Genomic DNA, 9,390 nt, shown 5'->3' with positions numbered 1-9,390 from the left:
AAAGAATCATTTTTTTTTATCGTTTCCACAAACATATTAAGCAGCACACTTTTACTGTCTTTTTTTTACCAAATGTTTTTTTTTTACCAAATAAATGTTAGCATAAGAGTTCAAATCATTTAAAAAAATCTTGCCGACCCTAAACTTTTGACCAGTGTAGACTTTACTGCCCTGTTATTGGACCCAAGTGTAGGGCAATAGGAAGGCAATATTTCAAAGAGCTCCTAAATTACAATTGCAACAGGGGGCTGAAAGTCTTTTCGTTCTGATACACAGGCTATATATAGGCTACAATTGTGACCACAGCCCCATAATGAGATCAGGGAAAGCTCACCCATGCTTCTAAGTGAAGGTGACTAAACAGGGTGATCAGATGGCCCCAAATCAATCTGAGATTAAAGTACTTTTCCTGAATCTGCACACAAATTTCACAACTAATATTTCAAATAAGACAACTGACATAAGATATTTTAAAAAAGAAAAGAAAAAATATTTATTAATATTTACACTGTAAAAAATTATTTATCACATGATTTATCACAACTTTTTATCTTTTGTCAAATCAACTAAGATAATTAATGTGGTTCAGATAACATAATATTTTAATATAACTCCTTCATTACATTAACTCAAATGTTTAATTTTAATGAACTAAATTGTAAGGCAACCAGGTAACTTACTTTTTTAAGTTAAGCCAACAGTAATTTTTTAACATTGTGGTTTTGTGCAAAAATATAGATGGACACAGTGACCCTAAAAAGTATTTGGACGCTTAAGACATAGTTTAAAAATAACAAAACATCAATCCAAGTGGCTTCTGCCAAAATATATTTTTCTACATTTTGAACAGTATAATGTTTTATCATTTCAAACCTAGCAAACTTTTGCTATCTTTCTTTTAAATAAATGCCACCTTTGATATTTTATCAAATGTAATGACATTCATATTGATGCATGTGCATGTGATTTAAATATCCAAATACTTTTTGAGACCACTGTAAATAATATATAGGAAGGTTTGTACACCGATGTGTTGATTTTCTCAGTGTTTATTATGTACTATTGCAGTATTTCAAAATACATTTTAACAAAGTTTCTTTGCTACACTGTTAAAGGAACAGTTCATCCAAAAATGACCTCACCTCATGTCGTTCCAAACCTGTATGACTTTCTTTCTTCTCTCTTCTTTCTACACATAATATGTGTATATGTGTCAGTTTACAGTTTCATCATCAAACAGGTACATGATGTAAGGTCTGCACATTCAACTGGGCCATTAGGGTAATTGCATATAGACTCTTGCCATATCGACGCTGACCTGGTTTGAGTCTTGGCCAGGAAAACTTCCTGTTCATGATGCTGGCTTCCATCCACAGTCTCTTTTCAAGCCAGTGCCGGATCTGTGATAAGCCCTTTTGCGCTAAGATGCCAAACACACTGTTTAGAGGCTAATCCCTATTAAGTGACGTGTGACTTTTTACATTCTCTTCACGCCTAACCTCCCACTCCCTTCACGCCTACCTACCTATCCTTTTCTTGCAATTCTGCTAAGCTCATTCCCAATCTCATTTACACCAAGGTGAAAAAGCTTTCAATATACACCAACGTTCAATAGTTTGGAGTCAGTTTAAAAAAAATAAATGAATATGTTTATTCAGCAAGTTCACATTAATCAAAAGTGAAAGTAAAGACATTTACATTGTTAAAAAAAAAAAAAATCTATTTCAAATAAATATTAAGCAGCACAACTGCTTTCAACATTGATAATAATAATACATCTTACTTGAGATCCAAATCAGCATATTAGAATGATATTTGAAGGATCATGTGACACTGAAGGCTGGAGTGATGATGCTGAAAATTCAGCTTTGACATCACAGGAATAAATTAATTTGAAAATATATTGATATAGAAAACAGTTATTTTAAACATTTTAATGAAAGTGTTTGTACTGTATTTTTGATTAAACAAATGCAGCTATGATGAACATAATAATTTACTTTCAAAACATTAAAACATCTATTAAAAATTAAAAAGTTAGTGTATGTTAAGTTTGTATAATACAAAAATCCTAAATGTCTGAAAATGAGTTTGCCTATTTAACAGAGCAGTTCGAAAAAATATATAGCTGTCAGTAAATTTTTATCTACGGTAAATGATATCTGAGATTATAACTGATTTTTTTTGGTGTATACAGTTTTCACTCAGAAATTGCCAGTAAATTTCACAATTAATCAAAATGAAATGGAAAGAAACACATTGAATCTAGGAAGACTGAAATAGTATTCTTGTGCTCCAATAATCTTTGTTTTATTTACAACTTCAAAAATATTTTTTACAGTGGCTTTCAGATTTTGGCAAATAAGTTTGCAGCTTGTCCTCAAGAATCACCTTTCATTGCTTAATAAGCTCCCTATGATCAGATAAGTTATGTTAAATTTATATATATATTTATATATATATAACATTATTTGGAAAATAATCAGTGGCAAACCAGTGAAGAGGGACCATAAAATGAACATCTAGGTCAACGGTCCTGGGTCATTTTTATTTTAGAAACATGCTTTTGGTTACGTCAAATAATTCCTATTGTTGTTTGCTCTTTCATTTTAATGACAAAATACATGAATTTTATAATAATATCTAAAAAATATTATTTCTTCAAGTGAAGGATTGTGGATGGTGTGTGTGTGTGTGTGTGTGTGTGTGTTCTAGAGGACATTACTTCAGTCAAGGGGAACAGATGCCATGTTCATGCTTTGGTTTGGCTCTGGTCCTTCAACATGGCTTTGCTATTGCGTAGAAGGTGTGAATCCAATCAGGCAGGATTGAAGCATTAAGAGAGGATGCAAACAGCCATGGTGTTAACAGCTTGTCAGGGCCTTTTAGTGCCTATAATGGGATAATCACAAGCTACTTGTGGCTGGAAATCCTCCTTGAAGGTGTTGACACACTTCAGAGATGCTAATCTGACAGATGGGACAGGCTCCTTCCTGTTTGTTCAAACTCAATGTCCTGCTTAAGCTTGAAACTCATTTTCTTTAGCTGTGACCTTTAAAAGGTCATTTTAAAAGTCATATACTACATGTTTATTTTTGATAAATGGGAATGCAGTCAAGATTGTGGGATTCTCGATTTGTAGAAAATTAATAAATATGCAGGTTCTAACATTTTGCTATAAGTTAAGTGTAAAACATGGAGGTTTACTATTTAAAAACATACTCAAGTTGAAATTTGTCATGATTTAGCTAATCAAAGTGGCACTTACATGGGGATTGTGTGCATGGGAACTCATGTCTCATTTAAGAACATTCAATGCATATTTGAAATGTTAAAATGTGTAATATTTTGATTATACAAGATTAAAAGTGTGTCTCACTTTACTGTTTTTGTGTGCTTCTGTTTCACAATAGCAGTTACAAATGCATTTCTGAAGATACAAGCATGAGCTTGGGTGTGTTTATTGGATTCTATATCAAGCTTGCAAGCACAAAACCTGGTAATTTGCAAGGGTTATCAAAACAAATCATACAATAGCGAAAGTTTTAGTTTTCATTTTTACATTATTTTAAAACTCTTGGGTCAACATTTATCAGCATGACAGCCATGTTTACTAAGTGTTTAAATCAGTAATTGACTTTACTAGGAAGTCAATTTTGCCAGGTAAAGTGATGGATGTTTTGGCACTTACAGAAGAGCCTCTGTAATTCCATCACTGTAATGACATCACTCCTCCATTTACATGTTCTTTTATTTAAATTCTCCTACAGACCTCACTGACTCGCACACACAGTCAGTTTAACAGAGGCGCTCTTGTGGCCTTGGTGTACATTTAAGACGTTTCATTTACTGATCAACTTTTGTAACTGATCAAATCTGTTATAACTGCTTACAATGTACGCATATATTTCAGTTTGTAATAGCTTTTTTTGGATGCCCTCAGGTAAACTGATGAAGAAGAGTATGATGCTTATCATACATTAAAAAAAGTGTTGCATTTTATGTGAATCAAGAGCATCAGAAAAGGTAGATATTCACAATAATCTCTGTCTGTCTGTCTGTTTGTCTATCTATCTATCTATATACACACAATATAAAATACTGTAAATGCAGAATAAACACTGGCACCAAAAATGTAAAACATATGAGTGTGTTAATGTTAAAAATTAATTATTAATTGTTGCAATTGCTATTTCAAACAACTACTATAGCAAAATGCTAAATATGTCATTTTTTCTTTGGAGTTTTCAATATGTAAAAGTACACATTTAGTCACCCATACTGGGTTATGGTCAACTGATCCTTTTAGAGGTGAACCTCATTTGATGTGGTAAGATAAATAAGATAACAGAGTTAAAAGCCCCTTTGGTGCGGAGTACGTGGCCCAGCACTTGTTTGTTAAAGACACTGTCGTTTAAAGCAGTGATCCAAACCAAAACAGATGGCGAGTACAATTAAGTAAATTGTTGATGTCTTATTTGGCCAAAACAATTAACATTTTATCAATTAGCATCAAATCAATTAAATGATCCTTTATAGTAAACTGATGAAGATGATGCTATTCATTGTGTTTAATGTACAATCAGATATCAATGTACAATCTGGCCATCTGTCCAGGGTGTTTCTTCTGGTTCGGCCTGAGATGATGGGAAAGGCTCCAGCATCCCTGTGATCCTATAAGGACAAGTGGTTGAAGGGATAAATGGATGGATGAATGAATGAATGGATGAATCTGTTCAAGTGATTATCAAACTACAATTAAGCATCATTTACACTACTAATTATCAAAAATGTAGGATAAAGGAGTTCATTTTAGTGAAGGTATTGGGAATACAATAAAGGCACACAACATTTGAGGAGCAAATGTAATTTGTAATGGCATTAGGCCTTTGTAAAGGGCTGTAACAGGTTGAATTGGATTATAGTTATCTCAAGAGTTTGGTCAGGGAATGGGCCAAAGGAATATGAAGGTGTTGCCAACATGGACTAGGCTGCTACTGACTACAATTTGTCAGTCAAATCAATGATCACAAATTACTGAACCTACACCTGCATCAAATAAGACTTTTTATTATATGTTTGGGTCAATATTAATCTCTTCCTTTAGACATTGGAGACATGTAATATTCAGATTTTTTTTTCTTTTTTTCTTTTTACTTTAGCCACACAAAGTGAATTTATGGTTTAATAAACCTAGTTGTTTAGATATACAATTGATTTCTATGATGCCAGCAAATATTTTCTAGAAGGGCAATCCAATTAGTGCTTTTTGGCAGAAATATGCATTAAAGAAGCATTGATTCGGATAAGGAGGCTTATAGGCTAAAATAATAAACTCTTGACTTACATTGAGCACTAACTGGAGAATAACATCAAGCCCTTTGCTCTTTTACCCAGAAGACACTACGTACCATGTAATTTCTCAAACAACAGGTGATTGGCTAAAAAAAGAGTGAGGAAAGGGAGTGGGTGAGAAAATTCACTGGAATTGGATAATTAGATCTATTAACTGGAGAAGAATTGTTCTTCAGCCAGACATCATCAATTAAGTATATTAACTCAGTCACCACTAAGTCTAATTTTATTGTCAACACACAGAATATAATTAATCAATTAATCTGCAGTCAATACAAATAACACATAATCTTCACCAATATCTGTATAAGAATGAAATGTCTTTTACAATAAGACATTCATATTAATATTAACAGTCCAGAAACTAAAAGTCTTTGGTGGCACATTTCCCACTGACCTTACCTAATAGGGTAATCTTGATTTGTAAAGAGCATCTTTCAAATCATGCTCCCCGAAAAAGAGTTTTCCGCTTTCTTTGAGCCAAACACTTCTACAGTGTGTATGTATGTACAAGTTCTCACAAACTCACAAACCCTCAGCCACACCTCAGTACATCCTTTCTATTTATCTGGGAATGATTAAGGCACCTTATGGCTGATTTTTGGCAAAGATTTGAGAAAGGAAGGTAAGTGTGTTAAAACAATTCACTCTCAACAAAGTTCACCTAAAGTAGATAATTAGATCTAAGCTATTATTCTTGCCACAGACTGTTCTTTGGCCAGAAGTATCAAGGTAAGGGAATTAGCACCAGTACACTGAAATGGCCTTATATGTTTTAAATCTGCACGTTTTCATTCTTCTTGTCTTTTGATGGAACATATTTGGCGACATGCAAATCAAAAAGTACAAAGAAAAAAAAGGGCTTAATGCCAGGAGGACAAACCCCATTCTTAATTATTATATTAGTTTGTTTTGATGCAGGAAAAATATTGTTAAAACAGCATAAATTAACTAAATATATAACTGAAAATATTTTAGAGTGATATTTGAACTTTGCATTGCGTTTCTAGGTGTTACTGTAGCTCAGACAGTAAAGCTTGGCATCATGGGTTTCAGAATGCATGAACTCATAAAACTGATTGCATGCGCAATTTATACTAATGGTTTGATCCCCAGGGAACACATATAAAGATTATTGCACTGGTTGAATGTAAAAATCTGAAAATTCTCACATTCGATGGCGTCTGGCACTTTGGAGAGGTGTTCTCTTCACCGATGAATCCCTGTTTTCACTGTATAGGGCAGGTGGCAGACAGCGTGTATGGCGTCGTGTGGGTGAGCGGTTTGCTGATGTCAACGTTGTGGATCGAGTGGCCCATGGTGGCGGAGGGGTTATGGTATGGGCAGGCGTATGTTATGGACAACGAACACAGGTGCATTTTATTGATGGCATTTTGAATGCATACCATGGCGAGATCCTGAGGCCCATTGTTGTGCCATTCATCCACGACCATCACCTCATGTTGCAGCATGATAATGCATGGCCCCATGTTGCAAGGATCTCTACACAATTCCTGGAAGCTGAAAACATCCCAGTTCTTGCATGGCCAGCGTACTCACCGGACATGTCACCCATTGAGCATGTTTGGGATGCTCTGGATCGGCGTATACGTCAGCGTGTTCCAGGTCCTGCCATAGCAACTTCGTACAGCCATTGAACCAACTAGTGGACCAACATTCCACAGGCCACAATCAACAACCTGATCAACTCTATGCGAAGGAGATGTGTTGCACTGCGTGAGGCAAATGGTGGTCACACCAGATACTGACTGGTTTCCTGATTTATTTGAAGAAATCTTAAGTGTATTTTGTGTATTTTATCTTTATCCATTGAATATTTATTTGTAAATAGTTTTAAGTATAAACCTCACTAAAATGTTTAATTTTATTTCTTATTTTCTAATGTACATTGTTTGAAGTCTGAGATAGAAGTCAACAGCAAAATAGCTTATTTGTCTTCGGCATATAGTGTCTCGTGACTTTGGTGAGACTGTTAACTTGGCCTCATCTGGTAGTATTTGTAGTACACTTGTAGTATTTCACTTTCACTGGTAGTTTTGGCCAGTGACAGGCTTTATAAATTAGATTGGATTAGATCATTAGAAAGGTAAATGTGAAATCCTAGTGACACTAATTGTTAATTTAAACAGGTTAGGGGATTAAGTAAAACAAGGATACGTGTTACATGTGTAATACTTAAATGGCAATATGTACTGTATATGAAAAGTCTCAATGTAGTCTACACATTCATGGGAACCTATGTGATGCCAGCTACAAAAGGTCAACTAGAGTTCAAGTTGGTAGGTGTATCTACACTGCCAGTGTTATAGCACCTGGCAGGTCATTTGCCAAGTCTGGAGTATCCTGATTAAGAGTTTACCACGTGGTGTTGTATATATAAAAAACCCACAATTTTCAGTGGGAGCCTATGAGATGTTTGGAAATGTTGCTAGTCAGCAATCTGATTGGTTAGAACACACAACAGACTAAATGTTTGTGCTGTTTGGTAGAGGCCTTAAAGTTGGCATAAAACCAAAGTTGTGATATAATTTTCTTCCCTATCGTTATGTAAAGTGAAACAGCTTCTCAAGGAAAAAACGTAGGGCGGGACTTGATTTTATCCATTGCTAATTGGCTGGATGATTGTGGTTTGCTATGGCTGTGATCTCATGTGAGTGACAGTTTGCCCCGCCCTTGCGCCAGTAAATACATCATCAGAGAATAGATTTCGCTGCACATGGGAGGGAAAGTTGTTTTTATGAAAGATTATTAGGGCACATGATTTAAAAAAAATGATGTGTATGGATAAATAATTTACTGCCATGAAGTACTGTAGACATTGGTGTACTTGGTTTAACTCTATCTACTGCCAGCAGAGTCTTATCCAGGACACTTAAACTTATTACCACCTGGCTTGAAACCAGTGTTGGGCAACTACCTAAGAAGTGTAGCATGGTCAAGCTACTACCAGCTACTACAAGTTTACAAAAAGAAGTGGACTATAGTAAATTAGGCTATTGTAAAGATTAAGTAAACTTAATCAGAGCAGTATTCCTCTGATCTAAATACTATAAGCATTTTTGAATGAATGGACATGAGAGTAAATAAATAAAAACTAGAATACAACTGAACCAAAAACAAAATGATGAAAAGCAGGTTTTTATTAAATATTTGGTCATAAAAAGATACAAAATGTAGAACAGGGCATGGCCAATGACTCAAACCAACAAATTGTTTCTTTTTGAACCGGTTCGTTCTAAACAAACAGGTACATTAACTAAAATGAATCAGGCTTTCCATCGTGAGAGAGGGGGTGCTGTAGGTGGTTTGTCACGAATTCATTTCTTTGCTCACTCAGTTGTAGAGCAATGCACAATACAGCATGACATGAAACTGTATCGGTTTGATATGCTACGGCACTACTTGTTGGAAAAAGTAGAATGTTACTGGAAAAGCTACACTATTACAGTGAAAAAAACCTGTGGTACGGTAACTCTACTGAAAAATGTTGGCAAGTTACTAGTAGCATCGCTACTTTTACTTTTTGCTGTCCATCCATGGAAAACCTGATGCATGTCTCTTCACTTACCCGGAAAAATGCTATGTTTAAAATAATGTTGTGCTTTAACCATTTTTAGTTTTAGGTGACTGGGCTGACCACAGAATTTAATCTAAAAATGGCTTGCTTATAGGTGACTGAAACCAGGCTAGGTGAATAAATGCTCTCATGTTTTGAAACATATTTGAGGGTTTCCAATGCTATGGCCACATTAATTCTGATATATTTTAAAACAGCATTTTTTTAACGAAATGCATGCTCTCTCTTCACACTACAGTTTACAGTAGTTGTCCAAAAGTTCCTGGTTCAGACTGAAACGTCTAAAAGCTCTTAAACCACCTCATAAGTGCATGCATAACCATAATAAAAGCTAGTTGAGATGATACTGAGAGACCAGACATACCAAGGTTCTCATTCTAGGCTTGATTTTGAACTCAAATTTGTCATTCCATGAGTGGTCTAATATATAGTTGCTG

Source organism: Abramis brama, assembly GCF_963993115.1.
Source record: "Abramis brama genome assembly, chromosome: 11".
Classification (NCBI taxonomy): Eukaryota; Metazoa; Chordata; class Actinopteri; order Cypriniformes; family Leuciscidae; genus Abramis; species Abramis brama.
The sequence above is the reverse complement of the archived record's forward strand: the minus strand, read 5'-3'. Positions refer to the sequence as shown.